The following is a 20,578-nucleotide window of genomic DNA, read 5'->3' on the forward strand; positions in this document are numbered from 1 at the left end:
CACACACACACACACTGTCAAAGACGTCCCTGAGTCTGTTCACAGTACCTGCAGACTGAAGGATTATCAGAGTCCATGAGATGTTCAGTAATGCTCATGAACTTCATTGTAAGAGACTTGAGGGGGGGCCTGGCGCCCCCCTCCCGCCATGGCAGCTGCTGCACCTGTTCTGATGTAGGTTAACTATTTCAGAGCAGCTAAAAATGTGCTCTGGTTCCCAGAAACACACAGAAAGTGAAAACATTAGAGTAATTCAATAAAAAGCCACAGTGGGCTGAGGAAAAATATGCACTTTGCTCTTATTCAGCCCCCTCCCCTCATTAATGAGCCAATGGCCATTCCTGCACAGCTGAATCACGAGCCGGAGCGAAGCCGTCCTGGTCTAAGGTTTGTTGAACTTGGTCAGATGCCCAAACCTCAAAATCTACACTGAAAGCTGACAGCAGAGCTGTGGGGCAATAAGTGATAAAAGGCAACTCAGACAACATCCTGGACACGAGGGGGTCCATTAACGTCCCTCTGTGTCCTAAAAGGCCAGCAGACAGGTGGAGTCGTCCAGGAAGTGACAGCGCTTTGTTTTTATTATTTAAAATCCAGCTTTGAAACACATCCTGGCACACAGCGGACAGACCAGCACAGGCAGAAAACAGGTTTGATGATAAGAGGCTTCAGATTCACATTTCTGTTTACGCTGAGCGACCACGCCTGAGAAATTCTTCTGAAAGACTGATTGATAAAAGCCAGCAGGGATCTATAGGTCAAGTGTCTTACTCAATATACCAAAGGGACATGACCAGGCATGCCTACGCAGGGAGGAGGAGGAGGAGGAGGAGGGGACAGGAATAACTTGTGCTCCTTTGGGATTCCTGTCTCGTACCCCTCCCCTTCATTAACCACAGAGCGCCACTCCTCCTCTCTCCTCTGGACAGTGGGACATTTTGTGGACCGTTAATCTCTCTTGTGTATGATGACATCATGACAGTGTCCCCAAAAACTCTCTATCAGATATCTAAGGTGTCTCCGTATGGGAAACACTGCCTTCACATAATCCTCAGAAGCATCTATATGATACAACTCCATCCAGTCCTGGCAGCCATGACACCACCCAGGAGTGATCCTGGTGAGACACCTGGTTCACGATGTCAGAGGACAGGCTTGACAGGATCCGTAACCTGAAGTCTTCCAACATGTCTCGAAGCCTCGCTGTGCCTTCAGTATCACCAGAAGAGCTGATTTCAACAGCACGGCCGCTCTTTATATCAGATCACATATCATGAGTTATGTAAGTGTTGTCCTCAGCCCACTGCGCACGCACGGAAAGCAAAGGTCACTGGCATGTTTTTCTGATGTGAGGCCAAACGCCCCTGTATTAAGAGACAGCATCGGCGTGTCATGAGGTTCAACTGGTGGCTGGGAGACTGCGTCCAGCTCTTAAAATGCGTCTTTTGACGGGACAAACAGCTTAGACAGCGGTCTGAGCCAGAACACGTCGTCCAACAGCGATGGGAACCGTTTCTAACACCCACCATTAGCCTTCAGGACGCTGCGAAAGAGTCCTGAGACTGAGGCATTCTGAACGGAGATGAAACATCTGTCCTCAGGCCTGGGAGACCAGGTCCAGGTCCAGTTGCAATTGTGCGTATCGCTATGGCCTGACGATTGTGCTGATCTCTCCAGCTAACGATCTAACTGTTGCACACAATTTAAAGAGCTGTAGATAAACGCTGCAGTGACGTCATTTTGATTTTCAAGGCTCAAACGGTGTCAGACTGAAGCCGTCTCTGTCTGTCCCTCCAGTCACAGCCCAGATGACCTCCCCTTGCTTGTCTGAACACACAGACATGCTGTAGAGCTAAGCTAAGCTAAGCTAGCCTGTCACACACACCGACAAACACCTCTGGAGACACATGAAACCAACACGGTGACAGTCCACGCTTCACAGCAGGACAGTGGACTTCTGTCCATTCATGTAAGGTCACAAGGAGAATACTAATAATAATGACTGAAGCTCCAATGAAATGAAAAAACAACTTATTAGCCACCTAACTTACTTTGAAGCTGACTGTTCTCCGGCTACTTTAGGAGAAGAAGTGCTGGTGGACGTACCCGAGCGGAGCCTTCATGCTTTAAAGCCTGCACAGATCGATATCACAGCTCCTTGAGGAGTGACACGGCTTGTCCTTGAAAGCCTCGTCAGAGCGTTGCCTCCCTTTAATTAGTGTGGTTCCCTCGTTCTAGCCCGCTCAGGATGGCCTCGTGCCAAACTCGAGCCCTGCTGCACTCTCGCCTCAGTAGCCTTTATGGAACAGCCACAACAACCTCCCCCTGTTTATGTCAGCACACAAACATGCTGCAGAGCAACATACTTTCCACACACACACCAACAATTAACCTCTGGAGAACTTTGAGAAATTCCATTGTACAGAGCAGATGATTACATAAGAAGAGGCCTCCAGGGAGCAGATTTGGAGAAGTTATTGATGAGCAACAGTTTGACAGATGTACAAAAAACTGTTCAAAGCAGACTGTGCCGATTTAAGTCTCGACGGCTTCTCTTTTCAACTTTTCACTCACACCTGATTGTTTCCAGAGTTCTTTCAGCTGTCAGAAACAGCTCCTGCAGCCACTGACGTTACAGACTGCAGAAGCAGGTGTGCATTGAGATTTTTAGTGCGTCTTTGAGAGCAGATCGGTTCTAAATGCTGAGCTGTGGCTCCAGCAGAGCTGACATGCGCCGGTGAGCTGTCACCTTCGGCTGCATTGTGGTGGTGGACATATTGTTATGGAGTAAAACCATTTCCGCTGCAATCCTTCTTGCAGCTCAATAATGCCCACATGAATGCTGGCATTCATTATGGATGGAGATGGTAGATGGACAAGGCTCGCCTGGTTCCAGACTCTGAATTACCGCTCACATCTCCACTTCGTTCAGCGATTCCAATAGGGCCGGTGTTGTGCTAATGGATGGCTGTCTCCTCTGACTGGAGGAACAATTAAAGATTAAAAATGGGGACGACGTCTTTCTGAAGAGCTCTTTGTCTTCCAAGCTGGGCAGGGGGGCCGTCAGTATTTCGGTTTGTTGTGCTTGTGATTCACGCTTTCTTTCTTCAACACACCTCACTCACAGTTATGATAAATAGTATTTATTTCTTGGGGCTGACTGATCACAGACATTTAAGGAACAGTCCTAAAAAACAGCCACAAAATGGTGACAAAAATGGCGATTAGCACACTAAAAAACACAGCAATCCTTTGCAATAAGACAAGTAAAGCATGTGAGAGTTATCATTGAGCATACAGTATTTGGATGCGTGACATGGCCTGATGGTCTGCGACAGATCCAGCTCATGTTGTGGTCGTGCCATGATAATCCACACGTTAACTCCTACGCTGAGCTGCAGCAGGACCGCCGCAACACCTGGAGCGTAAATCCATCTTTCCAGTTCTATTGACAGCTACAGAACATACATGTGTGTCATCCAGCTGCTACGACTTTAGGACGTGAGAGTACGTCACCCAGTGCAGCTTAGACTGAACCATAGACTTAAAAGGTCTCACTTCAAGTCTTCTGCTCCCTTCAGTCTGTGCAACGCCCCTGAAGTATCAACATTCGCTGACCAAGAGGATCATGGGTCCATCAAGCGATCCAGAAATCCAACCCCTTTGCAGTAAACAACCCACATACCACAAAAATGCTTCTGGGGGGGTCAGATGGTCAAACACAGGGGTCTGTTATGATATGAGCTAACACGGACTGCCGAACTGCCGCTGTACAAGTACAACAAGACTCCACTGACGAGAACAGAACGCAGACAGACATTCAGCAGTACAGCACAACTCACTCTTCCTTTGTAGCGACTGCTGCTACGCGATCTGAAGTCATTCATTACGGACACAATTCAGTGAGTGAGGCGGGAGGTCAGTCCTGGAGCACACACCCCGAATGCCAGGCACAAAGGTAAGGCTGGTAAAGAGGTCGGCTCCACCGGCCAGCCGGCAAAAACATACCCCTGCTATGCCAGATGGCCGGAGCACCACCGTTCAACAGACTCGTAGTCTATGCCGGGGTCCCCTGAAGCTGCTCTGGCAGCCAGAAGTGGCCCTACAGCGAGCTCAGACAATGAAAGCTGGGTTACATGTGAATTTGTCACCATCCGTATTTTCCACAAATCCTACAGTGAGAGAAAACACATGTGAGCCACGACATTAAAAACCAAACACCGTCCAGGCTCAGCACTTTGCCCTAAATTCCCTCCTAAGATGCTTCCTGCTACTAAATAGCTTCCTGTGCATCTAAAAATACCTCGTTGCCCCTCTCCCTCGTTGAAACTGAAGGGCCCACTCAGGACAAAAGCCAAACCTGCACGCTTCACCGGGTATAAAACTGGCTGTGTAAAAAGGTGAAGGTGCGGCGAGGTCGTGCTGACAGGGCGATCTCTGCTGCACAACAACTGAAGTGCAGATGTATACAGGTCACAGCTGCCCTGTCATTGTGAGCACGTCTCACAAAAAGGATAATCCTCCAGCTTTCAGAGTGAATGTGATGACCTGGCAACAAACGGTGTCTTCTTGTTGGAAAGGGCAGATGTGCTTTGCATCTGCTCTCCTCATCCCACCATCTGCCTCTCTCGCTCAGACATTTTCACAGAGCCTCACCCTGTTACATAACCAGCAGCGAGACCACGCACAGCACATCGCATTCGTAGGAAATGAGTGTGAGTGAGCAAATCCCTCCACGCGCTCACTGTGCACGCTTTCCTGTGGTATGATGCAACAGAGAATATGGATATTTTCAACTTGTGTGATATAAAAGACTGACAACGAGCAAACGAGAAAAACAAACAAACAAACACTGACAAACCTGAGAAGCTAACAGTTCAGCCTCAAAGTTCAGTTTACACACATCATCATTTGGTTTTATGCACTGGGGGAAGCGTTGGGAGACACATCAAATGGACTAATGATGAGCCATAATATTTCATATATTTGTCATCTGAAAAAAGAAGTTTCCTGCAGCTGCTGAGTAACACCGACGTTTGTTTTTTTCCAAGGAAAATGTGCCAAACGCTCAACCAAAACAGGCTTGTCAAGCTGTCCTGTGATACTTCAAACAGTTATCTCCAATCCATTTCACTTACTGATGTTCTATCATCATAAATATCAAACTCCTTTTAAAACAACCCAAAAGTTTCCTGTGATCAGCCCACATCACATTCACAAGATGCTGTCCGAAAGAGAAGTGGAAATTTCCACTCGCAGCCACTGGCGGCTCTGAGATTTGCACATCTGAAACTTAATATGCCAAAGGGCAGCAACAAACACCAGGGCCTCAGAGGCAGAGCGAGGGCTCTCCGAGCGTGCTGGCTGCAGAGAGAAATGCCCACATTCAGGATGATACTGAAGTTACACACCGAGGGCCAGCTGGCCATTCACACGTCCACCCATCCATCAAAACATAACTGCTCCCAGTTAAACTGTTTAACTGGTTAACTGGTCACACAGCATAGAAAATGCAGGCTGAGGATGCAGCTGACAGCGAGGGCTGCAGAGAGCCTTGAAAAGCTCCTTTCTCTCTTTAAACTGGAAGACAATCACCAACATTACTTTAAATTATTTTCTGAGGGGAAGGAAGACGATGACTTTAATGATCATGCACCCCATCGCTTAGGAAAGCAGCCATCAGCGTTTCCACTTCAGGCTCTGAAATATGCATCACAGAAAGCTTGTTTTTCCAAACTTGGGTCCAGTAAGTAGGTCGCAGTAACTACAACTGCGGTCATGGAGATGTGGGAGGCACAGGACTTGAGTGGAGCTGACAAGGTCGACCTAATGTCGGCTGCTGATAGAATTCAATTACTGGGTTTACATCTCATGTGGCTCCACGTACCGTCCAACACTCGTACATTCACCAGCATGCATCAAGCAGATCAGGATCTCTCCACCAACAGATTCATTCATTTCTAGTGCATCAGACGCAAAGTGCTGTGCGTTCACTCCCTGAACGCGTTTGCCTTTTGTAATAAGTGTGAAGGGTTTATCATATCAGTGACTGATCGTCCCGTACATGCAATCAGACTTTACTGCAAGCGTCAAGGGAGCACGTTATCAAGATGAGATTCACAGTGAGTCACAGACTGTATAAGGTCCAGTCCTACCCTGACCTGAGCCTGGACTGAAACCACAGTCCAACCCTGACCTGAGCCTGGACTGAAACCACAGTCCAACCCTGACCTGAGCCTGGACTGTAACCACAGTCCAACCCTGACCTGAGCCTGGACTGAAACCACAGTCCAACCCTGACCTGAGCCTGGACTGAAACCACAGTCCAACCCTGACCTGAGCCTGGACTGTAACCACAGTCCAACCCTGACCTGAGCCTGGACTGAAACCACAGTCCAACCCTGACCTGAGCCTGGACTGAAACCACAGTCCAACCCTGACCTGAGCCTGGACTGAAACCACAGTCCAACCCTGACCTGAGCCTGGACTGTAACTACAGTCTAAACCAAATTATAGACAGACCAACTTCAAGCTAACGATGCTAAGCTACTACCAGTAGCTGACCAGTAACTAACACCCAAAACGACCAGTAGCTGCATGATAAAAAGCTTTATATCATTTAATATGAGTAAATATAGGTGACAAGAGTACATATGAGAAATATTAACAAAAGTCACTGTAGTCAATCTTTTTACTGTCTGAGCAGGAAAGAAATCCTCAAATGGGAGCAAAGTGAAAGGTTTCTGTGTTTGCTGGTTAGCCCCCCCCCCCACAGCCCGTCATTCCTTGTGGACTCTGATAGTAACACAAGCCGACACAAACAAGGGGAACTGACACACACAGCTGTCTCACTGGTCTCCACTGGATGGGTTTTTTTGGACTTTCTGTGTCACCTCGTGAACTGTCGCCGTCTGACCGTCTTAGTTTTACTTTCTTTTCTACTCCATTTTAATCTGTTTTTATGGACTGTTTGTTGACTCCAGCGCGGGTTTATCTCGTGGTCACACACATCCCTTTAAATCAAGAGTGCTGAGATACTTCATTTGAAAAAAACCTTTCAGAACTGCATCACTGAACAAGATGAAACTCACAGTATAACAGGCTTAATGCTACGCAGTGTGTTTTCACAGCTACCTGAGAAACAGGATCCTCGGTCTATTTACAGGGTCACAGTCACTATAAATAAAGCCTGCAGTCATGTGAGAGTCAGTAAGCCAGGCTGAAACATGAAAACAACCTTAACCCAATACAAGTCTTATCAGTTATTGGGGTTATCAGCCGCTGACCCACAGGAAGTGAACAAAGACAAAACAAAACATACGAAGGGGTCAAGTTCACAAACTGTGACTGAGGGTCTTTCACACCTGAGAGTCTGAACCAAGGTGAGCGTTTGTTGTTTGTTGTACTAATTCGATCGATTGGTTTTTGGGAAGAAATACTGACGACATGCCGACGCCCTGAGCTCAGCGCCTGCATGAGCTGCGTCTCCCTGTTCTTGAAATGAAGTGGTTCGCAGACGCCGTGCAGTCGGCGTGTTGTCACTTCAACTCCTCGCTTCCTAATGTTGTTTTGTTGTTTTGTTGCTTTGTTTGTCCTCTGTCTGGTCGTGACGTTCAAACAGATGTTTCCACACTGGAAACAAACATACCCACAGATCGGTGTGATCTGGACTGAGACCGCCTCTTTTTGTCAGACCAAGGTTCGGCTGTTCGGCTCGGTGGTCCGAGGAGGGCTTCAGAGAGTCGCTCACTTCGGTGTGGACCCACCTCGTATGCTTACTTTATGAACCTACTATCAGCTTCAGTGTTATATCAGTTTAGTCCATCTGAGACCAAAGTTCCTTGTGCTGGAGTCCAAGAGCAACGACGACTACGATTAGCTGATGAAACTCAAGAATAACACAATGAATACATCATCCCAAACTCTGCCACAGACCTGACAGACAGACACTAACTACATTAAACAGAAGGGGCCACTCACTGAGCGCCATGGAGGGACACGCAGGCTTTACGACGCTTCTTCTGGCGTCTGACACTAATGAAGCGGTTGCCCACACGCTGACAAACAGACACTGCAGCCTTTCGCTGTGTTCTCTGATCTTGGAATATCAGTGTGAACAAACAGCCTTTTCACTGCACATGAAGCCGTCATTTCGGGTCATTTGGACGATCCTGTCAGCGAGCTCCTCCCACCTCTTCTAAAGCCTCTGTCCTCCCTGTACAAAATATCTACTTTGTCCTCAAGAGTCTCCTCTCAGGTGAAAGTAACCTGCTGAGTCTTGACCTGATGAGGTGAAGTCTGTGAATGCACAGATCTGATTAAGCATTACCTGGATGACTGAGAATCTTTGCAGACATCTGGTATGCAGGTATTCACGTGTCATGTGTTTCAAAACACACCTTTGTGCACCAGACAGCAACTGCCTGCAGTCACCTTCATGTTTTCACATTTCTTGTCAACATATTTGACCCAACAAAGTAACCTATGGTGAGAGATGTCTAAAAAACAACAGACACTGAGCGGCTACAAAGAAACACCAAACTGACTCGAGCAGAAGAGGATTTCTCTGAAAAGTGGCTCCAAGATGCGACGTGGCTTGAAGATAACAACAAGAGCACCGAAATGTGGTCAGAGATACGTCATTAGCATCAAATCCAGCAGACAAAACAGGTGCGTTTTACACAGACTCAAAGAAAGTCAATCATCCCTTCTTTGATAAGCATGAAAAGAGCAAGCAGCCCTCCAGCGTGGCACAAGCTATCATTAAGAAAACAGGCTAGTCGAGCTGAAAAGACCAGTCGCATGCTTGATTAATGACAAAAGAAGTCGAAGAACAAAGGAAAGCGCTGTGTGTCACTGCTCTCTGAGGCTCAACATGCACAGCCTATGTCCTCCTGCGCTGAGCACTTTGCTCTGATGAGGGGGCGGAGTGAGTGCTGCAGGTGCATATTATTCTCCTGACGGGGGAATGTGGATGATGGAGAGCATCGCACAAGCCATCAGTGTGGAGTCAGTCTGTGTTCAACACCAGAGGGTTTACTGATGGACTGAAGCAGAGCTGACTGACCTGTGCAGCTCGTAACAGACTCATGAAGCTCTTCCATGATGCAGTCCTGTGTGATTCTTTTACTCGATCTATTGTATCTGCATGGAGGATGCTGCCTTCTTTAGCTTCTCTCCCACTCTTACTAATTCTGCCTATTGTACCGTCATTATGTGTGAGCACTGCAGGCACTGAAGGACACTGAAGGAGGACTCCTGATCACCCACGTCTCGAATGCTGCAGCGGTCCAGCTTGTATTTTCCGGGCAGAGAAACGTGTGTCTGGAACGCGTTGGACCAGCTCGACATGTTTAGAAGAGACACCAGTCTGCTTTAAATCTGCTGTCATGTGGGATTTGCCTATTTAACCTTCGCCCTCAGTGTGCCCCTCAGTAACTTCCCTACACTTCAAGAAAGTCAGTAATGCTCATTTCTCCTTAACCGGAAAATTACACAACTCGCATTAACACAATTTCCCCTTTTTTTCCTATAAACCTTTTCCAAACAGCCACCAAAACACAAAACCCCACTGTGACAGAAGCTCAGCGTCGCACCTACACGATGGCTGGGAGATCAAACTCACTGTGATGAAGGACGGCATGATGTCACTTCTCTCTGCCTCATACTGAAAAATAAAAACGTGATCGAGCTCAACCTCCAGGGAAGCAACCTCATCATTATGCAAATGCTGAATGATTAACTATTATTACTAGATACATGGTCCATGTAAAACCAGACTAAGCGTGAAAATGTATTGATCAATAGTCTCCATAGATGGAAGAAAGATATTCATGTTTTTTGGGACATGGCACAATGTTGACCCACAGTAAGAAGCCACCGTACAGATGCTTCAGTGACATTACTACACGTGTATGAAGGAGCATTTTCAGGCAGTTCACCAACCCTGCCAATCAATTCAACCTCCATTCTGGACCAGATGTGCAAACATGATGTCGCTCTCAGAGGCCAGTGCACAAAAAGTTTAACAGATTTTAACATCTGGTACATTTCACCATCCACCACACACTTCAGCTAAGACTCAAAGCAGTCAGTAAAGCTCACTTGAACAAAACAAGCAGATAAAATCACACATTTGCCTCAGAGGGCTTTACAATCTGTGCAACAGCCCTGATCTTTAACCACTGGGCGGCAGATGTTCAGTCTCCTGACTTCTAACATGACTGATTTTTGGGAGGGGGTCATTGCTCTGCTTCGTCTCCCACAGTAAGCAGTCTGCAGGCTGCATCTGATCAGACTCCAGCTCATAATCACTCATTTTCTACTCTGTTCACAAAGACGCGGGGATGGCTGCTCTCAGTCCGCACAGCCTCGTACCTGCGCTGCTGCCAGCCGAGCCCACGCCGGATGAGCGTGTCACAGCCCACACAATGCTGTCAGTGTTGACGGAAACACAGAGAAACTCCTACTGTTTCCCTGCCGTGTGTTTTCACAAAGCTCGTCCCTGTCCGGATGACAGTGAGGACACTTTATGAGCCGTGGTAGCTGCTCTATCGCTGCTCAGCCCTGACATTAACGGTCACCGTACGGGGCGAAAAACGTGCGATCGTCACGGTGATAGGACATCCCCGAGCCGCTGACTGCCGGACACTTCATGAGAGACAACCTCAATGGTTTCACACGACATGAATGCGAGCTGGCATCTTGGTGTTGAGGCACATTAGTTGGTGGTGCGGTTGTAGCTCCTCACAGGGCGGCAGATAACTGGGCGTAGGCTCGCTAACGTTAGCTAACTAGCAGCGTTAACGGCTAACCTTAGCTACACAGGACACAGCGTTACTTCACGTTATCGCTGAGCATCCTCAGACCAGATTAACTACGACAAATACGGTTAAATAGCGTCAACTCGGGGCAAAAACAGCAGCACATCCCGCTGAAAAGTCTTCCTGATATTACATAATGACTCTCATGCTAAACTAGTTAACGTTTAAGTGCTACAAACTGGAAATATGACATCGCTCGATGCCAAGTTCAGCACCGTGAACACAACAGTTAACGGCTAGCAGCTAACGTTAAGGGGTTAAAAAGGACCGTCCACTCACCAGCGACTCCCTCTGCCCCGTCAGTAGCTGTGACCTTCTGCTGTGTCTTTCTTCACAAACTCGGGGTGCTGGGAGGCTTTAAAGGGCGACAAACCGTCTCAAACTGTAAGCGAAGACAAAAAGTGCCTTATCTGAACACAGCCGAGCCGCTGCCGCAGAACGACCTCATCCCACAGCCCCCCGCCCGCGATGTTGGTGATGGTGGCGGTTGTGGTCAACGGGAACCTCGCTGGGAAACAGAGGCAAAAAACACGGCGATGTGTCAGGACTGTGGTGGATGAACGCAGCCTTGTCGCTGGTAGGGAGGGGGGGGTCCCGCGATGGGCTTCCTGGTCGTGATTTCCCACAAAAATCTGGCTCGGTAACGCTCGCTCGCAGCAGGGCTCGATCCCACCTCCTCCCTGTCCGCTCGGCACACACAGACCGATGCGTTCAATGCCGCTGGAGGTTTTGAGGACAGCGTGTACGAGGGGAGTGATGCTGGGAGAGAGGGAGGGGATGCTGCACATGGTCACGTAGCTTATTGCGAGGGATCCTGAAAAATAATGGTTCAAGTTGGAACCAATGCTGGTTCTTCAGCGGCGATGGGATGGAACCAGTTTATTCACCAGTCTCCCATTTGTCTCCAACAAAACTGCATAAATAACAATATGAAAGTGGGATGTATGCAGTTTTCCACAGAAAAATTAAGAGTTTTTAAAGAAGAAGGAAATACCATTGGCTAGAATATCACATATGATGATAATAATAAAATGTATTATTAAAGTAAATTTACTGCACTTGAGCTGCAGAGGACCAAACAGCCTACAGGCTACACTTAATTAGCTGCAGCATGTTTTTGACATTTTCTGTTGGTTTGTAGTTTGCTGTAATTTGGTGGAAGTTCTCTTCTTCGAGTTAAGGTAGCACCACGGTGGAAAAACACTATTGCAAGTAAAAGTACAGAAGCATTAGCTGCAAAATGTACTTAAAGGACCAAGAGTACTCATTACTGAGTGGTATATAGTTATTTAATTAGTTCATTAAGACTCATACATTCATGTGGATGCAGAATGTTATTGTTGTAACTGGTTGAGGTGGAGCTTTTAACTGCTTCATATGCTGTTGGTTTGTGTAATCTGATCCAAAAAACACATGAAAGCAAATGCTTATAAACCACTCACTAATTCATGATCCACAGATGCCCTTTAAATGTGGCTAACTGGAAAGTGAAATTGCAACTAAAGAGGTGTTAATAGTGAAAGTAGCTTAGATGTCACTCCTTTTAAGGACCATGTGAGGGTTAAAAATGCGCCGATCCGTGTTCTTTTAGGCACCAAGATAAAGATGAGTTTCTTCACATTAAGATCCACCAGTGGTTCTAAACTGAACTTTTATTTTTGAGGGTGGTTGTTGGGATAGCAGCAGTTTATTCATGCCTGCCTGCTGTAGTGAGCTGTGTGCTGCTGGTATTTCTCAATGACGACGACGATGATTCCTGCCTCTTTCAGTAAGAGGTGATGAAGCTGAGAAAGTCACACGAGGAGATAAAAACTCAGAGCTGCTCATGAAATGCTTTTGCATGCGATGGCTATTTTCAGGGTGCTGTGATTTTGTCAGTTACTGCTCAATGAAGGCAGTTTCCATTTGTTCTGAAAACAACAGTCTGAACTGAGATTGTTTCGGTCGGCAGTTTAGACTAATTTGTCATTTCCTTTTCCACTTTGGGACTAAAGCAGACGGTTTGAAGCTGCACATTCACCCCACAAAGCCTTTCTCCTAAACGAGGAGCATTCAGTGACTCTTCAGATTGGTAGAAAAACTATTGATTTTGTCCCAGTATCTCAGAGGTCAGGTATAAATTGCAATAAAACACTTATTAGTCAGTGTTTTAAAAGCCGTGATTCCAAACAAAAAGCTGCTGAGGAGTAGATCCACTGTATTCTACTCTGACATTAAGCCTCAAACAGCTCTCAGAAGTCCCAGATGAGAGGTGCACCTCCATCCAGAGGCCCATCAGGTGACATCTTGCCCTCATATATTACCTCTAGATTATCTTAGATTATCTTCATCCACTGAGTCCAAATTCAATTGAGCATCCAAACATGAAAATTTATGTCATCTTTGACAAACTGGAGGTGGACGAATCTGCTGTACATCACCATGAAGACCTCTTCTATGTGCAGTGTCATTTATCAGCTCATGGGTAACAAGATAAGCACAAACAGGCAGGAAGCTGAGAGAGGCAAGCTCACCGCTGATTTATCAACCGAGTGCTGCTCTCGTCTGGGCTGACGCTTCACTCTCCAGAAGTCAGGTAGGTCTGACATCGACATTTACACTGATGCATTTTATCAGTAAGTCTTAAAACGCTGAGCATGACAGATCTGTATTCACTCTGAATCATATTCCAGGTCTTGTTATCTGGTCATTCACGGGAAATCTTCTTGTCAGTTCTAACACATCTCGTTAAAATCACAAATGTCTGTAAAATAAGATAATCCTGTGCATCCTGTCACAAAGGCCAGGGTTTCCACACATCACCAGCAGCCCGGCGCCGACGTTTGAACATGTCGTTTTCCGTAGAAACGTTCAGTCAGCCTTCACATGGTTCCACATGATGTCAGCCACACTACTGGTTTTTATGACATCAAACATTTTCTCAGGAAGCTCACTGCCAACACACACACACACACACACACACACACACACACACAGGTTTCAGCACTTCCTCCTAAGAAATATGAATACCGTATCCAGGAAGCCACACTTTGGCCACCCAGCCCGGCACTTCACTTCCTTTGAAAGCAGTGGAGGAGCACGACCATTCCCCAGTGCACATCACTATGAACGCATGTCAATGAGGTGCAAATGACAGGGCCGCTTTGTGAGATGGGCGCAGAGTGGGAGTGCCATGTGACACCCCTGAATGGGCTGCCGGGGGTTGTCCGGGGGGGAAGGATGGCAGCATCCACAAAGGCCCATTGAAGGATGGCAGACTAGGTACAAGACTGGCACTGGTCCTCCTTCCCTTCCATGGGATGGCAGGAGGAGGCTGCTGCTTGGTACTGACTGAATGGAAGGATTATTTCAGAAGAATTGGAGAGAGGAGGTTTATTATCACCATGTTACACTTCCTTCAGTCTGCCGCTGCCATTATGTCCACTTCTGCACATACACTGCTGTCTTGTGTGAGTCTGTCCAGAATAGGCTGTTGTGTTTTCAGTAACACAGAAACATCATGAAGCGGCACAAAACGACACTTCTTACCCTGACAAATACTGTCATCTAATGAAGGTCAGACGGAGCAAAACTGATGACAGCGAGCGTTTTCACCAGCGCTTTCTATCGATCCCTAAAATGACAGCAGCGGAATCAGAATAAGTGTCGGCAGCTCCAACACTTTTCCCTCATGGGATCAAATAAGAATAGTTGTGTATTCACAGTTCTTTCAAGAACAATATGACATTTTCTCCATGAACCTTCATGGTCAGCCTAATGGGTTTGCACAGACTTTTAGGAGGAGAAGCTGTTAATTACAGTTAACACAGACTAATGTGTATCTGTCCACAGAGATGATTAGTGGTGGTTCAGGTTTACACCAGAGACTGATGACGAGTGAAAGCATTTGAAGTTTTAACTTCAGGAAATCAAATATTTTCACCAGCCTGTGTCCGATCCAGTCTGTACTCTTCGGAAAACAACAGCTTGAATTCAGAAGACGACTCATATTTCAGCAGCACTGTGTTCAGTTTACTCCTCAGGAGCGCTTACTGTAACAGCACTATAACCCAATCAGCTACCACAATACTGATCAATAGAAGAGATTATGCAATATACATCTATTAGCTATGATTGCCTTTACACACACACACACACACACACACACGCACGCACACACACACACACACACACACACACACACACACACACACACACACACACACTTCAGTGACATCCTCTTGTTTTTTGTGTAAGCTACTAAAACAAGATGACAAACCTAAAACATGTCTCTCATTTCCAGACATTAGACATATTTCATAGACCTCCTGTACTGTGTGATGAGAGACATAAGAAATGGTACCGTTTAATATCTGGACGGTGCATTCGCGCAATGGCACATTATTGCACTAATATCTATTTGCTCCCCTCTAGTGGTGATCATCGTGCATTACACCTTCAGAACACTCAGACAGGAGGACAAGATGATATAAAACACGAACAGTCTGTTAATGAGAAACCTTAAGACCTGATGATTAGTGGGCAGAAACGCTGCATTAGGTTTGAGTAGATGTTTACATCTGTACCTCAGATGTGTGTAGGAAGGTTTACATCATATTAATGTGGTATATTTCCAACAACACACCATTTAAAGAGCTGGAAATAGCTATAAAAGTTAGGTTTCATCTATAAAAGTTGTATTTTTGTTTCCTTCATGCCAAATAATTTCTTATATTATCATCTTTACCAAATCGGCTCCGTGTGTTTTGTTTTACAGTTAAGTTCCTATTTCATCTGTGCAGTTATCTGTTGAATAGCCGTGTGCTGCAGGGGGTGATCACACCTCGAGATCACTCCATTAGATGTTCTGGATTCCAGCACAGGCGCTGAGCTGGCCTGTGGAGGGCAGAGTGGAGCGTCTCTAGGCTGCTGTGGCGTCTCTGAGGAGACCTACTTCAGAGCTTTTACTGTATTACACATGACATGATTATGTTACAGCTGCTGAACCAGTGTGTTTGTGTCCAGGACTGTTCAAAATAGCATCTGAGCTTTGAGAATTTTTACTGGAGCAAGTAAAGGTACAGTGATGAAGGCTGATTCTGAAATGTCATTGTCTTTAAAAGCATGAAGAGTTTTAGGTCTCTGGTCTTCCTTTGAGTGCTGAGCCCATCACACCTCTCAGGTCCTCGGACCTGTTTGCTTCTAGAGGACTACAACAAAACATCAAGAGGTGAAACAAACTCGCCAATGACATGTCAGAAGTAAACCTGCTGCATGTTTTAGGATCACACAGAAGACACACATAGGCTGCGTGTCACTGACTTATCTGTGTTGCGATAAACAGAGCATTATTCTGCTGGTCGGTTATCAGACGCTTCACTCATGCTTCACCATCAGCGGCTCTCTGATGTGATGGACATACTGACGCACCTGAATGGCTTCCAGCTAACAACAAACAAATCCCGTTGGGCCAACGCTCCGTGCTAATCTGAAGCTAACTGAGCAGAGGGCAGTGAATAATGATGGTAAACTCAGAACGCTGAGCTTATTGAGCTTTTTCAGATTCACTGCAGGGACGTTAGGCTCCACACAGTGAATGCATATCACCCTCAACTACTTTGGCCTTTTCTTATATCATATGGGCAATCTTTATAATCACTTTAACAACATTGTGCTGGTTATTAAGTAATTTTAACACAGTCAGCATTCTCAGCTACAGATCAGCCACATACAGACTTTGTTCAGTGTTTACAAGCCTGCCAGCCTGGACTGAAGACGAGAGCGTCGTCCTCCAGTATGTGGCAGTGTCCTGCAGCCGGCGTGACATTTAGAATCAGCGAGGTTGTGCGGCTGCAGTGAATGTTTTGTAACAGGAGAGGTCCACGGTCACATGCCTCCCACTGAGACACACACATATCAGAGCGGCCTGTGATGAGGCGGCATATCCAGTGACAAACACAGGCGAGGTGGAGAAAGGAGCGCGTTTGCTGACCTCACATGGAGCCCAGCAGCAAATGACAAGCCGGTGAACAAAGTGGAGCGTTTAGCATGTAAAGGGCCAGATATTTGCTCGGGAGTTGGTAGAGACCAAAAACAGAGCTAGACAGACCTAATATTATATTATATTGATCAGTCGTCCAGAAACACGACTCAAATGAATGATAACGTTGCTCCGTATTTGCTGGATAACATGTTCATCACATAGACTTCATAAGGTGACAGCATGTCAGTGTTGTGTTTACAGTCAACGCTGATGGCCAGTGAAATGAATTCATGGTGCTTTAAATAATATTAGCAGGTTTTACTGACCTCAGGTCTGTAACATCCTGCTTTTCTTTGTCTGGGCTTTGGAGGTGTTGTCTGCACCTTGTCTAACTGCAGAAGGGCGCTGGTCTCTCATCCCTTTCCTGGACGTCTAAAATAACCTCCACATGTGCACAGGTCAGGTCAGAGGGTTATCGCTCACCTCGCGTTTGTGTCCTCACTGCAGGACCACCGGATGAGACACCCCAAAGGGACAATAATGTAATTATCATGCATCTTTTTTTTTCTTTTGTTCCTCCGGCCGTTGATAAGACAGGAAGCTGATATCATTATTTATCATCCTGCACCTCCCTCTTCATGTCTATCTTTGTCTGCTTCCTACCCACTAAAAGCTCAACGTTCATCTGTGGCCTCTTTTTCCTTTGCTGCTTCTATTTGAAGTCCTAACTCATCATACTTTCCCCTGTTAGCTGAGGAAATCAAGATGAGATTGAAATGAGGGGTGGGAGGGAGTCGACATGCTGCCGAGGCAGATCTAAGTATAATACAGTGTGCAGTGATTAGTGGGCAGTGAATACAGTGGGCAGTGAATACAGTGCGCAGCGAATACAGTGCGCAGCGAATACAGTGCGCAGTGAATACAATGCGCAGCGAATACAGTGCGCAGCGAATACAGTGCGCAGTGAATACAGTGCGCAGTGAATAAAGTGTGCAGTGAATACAGTGCACAGAGAATACAGCACGCAGTGAATACAGCGCGCAGGTAAACTTTGTCTATCAGCCAAGAGGAAGTTCAGTTTTTTACATTACTGTATTTAATATCCTGTTTATGAATGACATGATTCTTAACACAACTTGATGAAGACCTTCGTCCCTTTTGTGTTTAAAAGACGTCTGCTTCCTGGATTCTTGTCATCACTGTGATGTTGCCAGGCAACCAGCAGAGACTCAAGGAGGTCAGTGCACCCGGTGAAGAAATGCAGGAAGGAGGATTTTGTTACCTTTGGACAGAGCCAGGCTAGCTGTTTCCCTCCGTTTCCAGTGTTTGTGCTAAGCTAAGCTAGCTGGCAGCTGGCGGTAGCTTCATCGTTACTGTACAGTGTTATTGATACATTTCAAATAATGTTGAGCTGTTCCTTTAAAACTTGCATTTCAGTTCCTGTATAAACACTTCTGCAAAGAAAGAAAACAACGTTTTCCAGCCTGTGTAGTTTTAAAGCAGTGGTGGTGAACGTCTGGCCCGTGGGCCACATACAGCCCGTGAGACCGGCTGATCCTGGCCCATGAGGCAGTTCAGAAATACAAACATGCAGTTACTGTTTTCAGTGATAAAGGAAAAGAGCATTACATAGAAATCAAGTAGCGTTGATATTGCGTCCGTGCATCATGGAGACAACAAGCTAATCCGAACGAGCTGCAGGACAAATGTGCGGCTTTGGCTGAGACTGTGTGCTCAACAAGCAGCTTTCACATCCTGACAGGGACAGAGGTCTGCAGGCAAGCTTTGTGGTGAGCGAGCTAATGGCTACCAAGCTGAAACCTCATTCAGAAGGAGACTGTGAAGGAGCGCCTTGTTGTTGCTGCTGTGGAGCTGTTAGTACCAGACAAAGTCAAACTGTTCCAGAGTCCGTTTGTCTGGAATAATTCAGAGAGATAGTTGTGAGCAGCTCTTACAAAGACTCTGTTCTGCTCAAGACTGACTGACCCAAACCTGGAAAACCGGCTGAGAAAAGCATCGTCGTCGTCATCACGTCCATCTGATGTTAGAGGCTTCGCGAAAGAGACGCAGGTCCAGCCAACACACAGGTTAGCGTGATACGAGAGTTCATTTGTTTAGTATAGCCCATGAAGGATGTTAATCAGCAACTTTTCCGCTCAAGTTTCCTCCAGTTTTGAAATCATAAAGAAAACAGTTTTAATTATTTCCCCGACAGTAGCTGAAGCCCAGCGAGCGCACATGGAGAAGACAAACGTTCAAACATAATGCTGCTGCTGAGAGCTAAAAATAACATTTGTTGACTGGGATGAAAACCAAAAGGGTTGGACTTGAAGCGTCTCCTCTTTCTTCAGCATTTTTCTTTGTCCTGCTGGCAAATGTGCTTCCTCCATCAGACCAGACAGCACTAGTTTAACAAAATGTGCAAGAAGGGTTTCAACCTGTTCCGCTGATTCAGACACAGAAGTGGAAATGGACCAAGGCATCGAATATGCTGAGAGACACAAACACCCGACAGACAGACGAGACACTGACAAAGTGAACGAGTTTCAGTGATGATTGGTTTATTGATTGGATTTAGCCGTAAGTTTTTATGGTGGAACGTCCCTGAAAAGCTTAAAGACAAACAAAATGAAGAAAAGCTGGAAAAAGAAACTCATGCTCATGAGATGAAACAAAAGCAGGAACGAGTCTGTTACGAATAATAAGCAAAGAATCAAATTAGGACAACTCATTGAATTCTAAAGAATTAAATAAGGAACATCTTATTTTCTTTAGTTGTTGATTAATAACATTCAAATACATTTTCTATTTCTACTGTAGATTATAAAGACAGAAAGAGTCTCTTTGCAAAACGTATGAATTCGTTTTTTCTTCTCTTACCATTAACGCGTTCGATTGATCGTCTGTTTAATCAATTTGGATTTTCAGACTGATTCTGTTCCTTCAGACAGACACACACAAAGGTTTGTCGCTGAAATGAGGAAGTCGTCCTCCTTGTCTTGGAGGCAAAGACACTACTTGTCCTGCTAAATGAAGACATGAAATTGTAATTCACTGTTTCTCCCTCAAACTCCTTTTGTCTTATTCTCACACTGAAATCCCAGAAGAGATTTGCGTGTGTGCTGTGTAGACTCTTATAATCCTCCAGCTTGTGAGCCTTGTTATTCTCTTTGAAAGGGTGCAGCAATGTCTCTGAAACCACAGAGGAAATACAGTTTCTCAAACTGATCTTTATTTCTAAATATTTCTGGAAGTGTGATTTTTTGCTCGCTTGAGTTTGTCTTGCAATGATATTTGGGTGGAAAAGCAGATTTAGTCATTCATACAGACAATCTGCCCCCGTCACTGTTTGAATTAGCACAGGAGGACGTCTGACGGACGAGTGTCAAAGCGTGCGTGGACGTCACATTCATGCTAACAGTCAGTGTAAAGTACTGAGAACTGAGCGGTGGAGGCTGCTGTTGAGCTTTTTCTTTTTCACTAAAACATTTCAGAGCAGCAGCACAACGAGTCCAACTATTCACTCATAAACACAAGTCATATGATCCTCATACCAACAGCAATACATTTTATCCTCTTTTTTAATACAAGAAACAGAATTAAAAGGAAGGAGAATGTTTTCTGTGACTGTGTATGCACATTGTTACCACACAGCCTTACTTAAGATAAGCAGCTTTGTCCTTTGGGTCATTCTGTGAGAAAGGCAGCTTACTGGTTAACATGAGTGACCGAGGGAGCAGAGGAGGAGGAGGAGGAGGTGGGCAGCATCAGTTTCAGTGAAGGGGGAAGGATT

The 20,578-nt window shown here is 45.9% G+C and overlaps 1 protein-coding gene across 4 annotated transcripts in view; it reads right to left on the reverse strand.

Moving 5' to 3' along the window:
• The window catches only part of rnf24 (ring finger protein 24), a 25,605-nt gene extending 14,049 nt beyond the window's left edge, over positions 1-11,556 (reverse strand). For 3 of the 4 annotated variants that reach the window (XR_013077086.1, XM_076728411.1, XM_076728412.1), the window contains exon 1: positions 11,103-11,556. The gene's annotated coding sequence lies outside the window, so the exon portion shown is untranslated. Of the gene's footprint in view, positions 1-2,051; positions 3,288-11,102 lie in introns of those variants that run through there. The other variant, XM_076728413.1, reaches the window with a different exon arrangement.
• Positions 11,557-20,578: the final 9,022 nt, after the last annotated feature.

This window comes from Chaetodon auriga, chromosome 4 (genome assembly GCF_051107435.1).
Source record: "Chaetodon auriga isolate fChaAug3 chromosome 4, fChaAug3.hap1, whole genome shotgun sequence".
In the NCBI taxonomy this organism is placed as follows: domain Eukaryota; kingdom Metazoa; phylum Chordata; class Actinopteri; order Chaetodontiformes; family Chaetodontidae; genus Chaetodon; species Chaetodon auriga.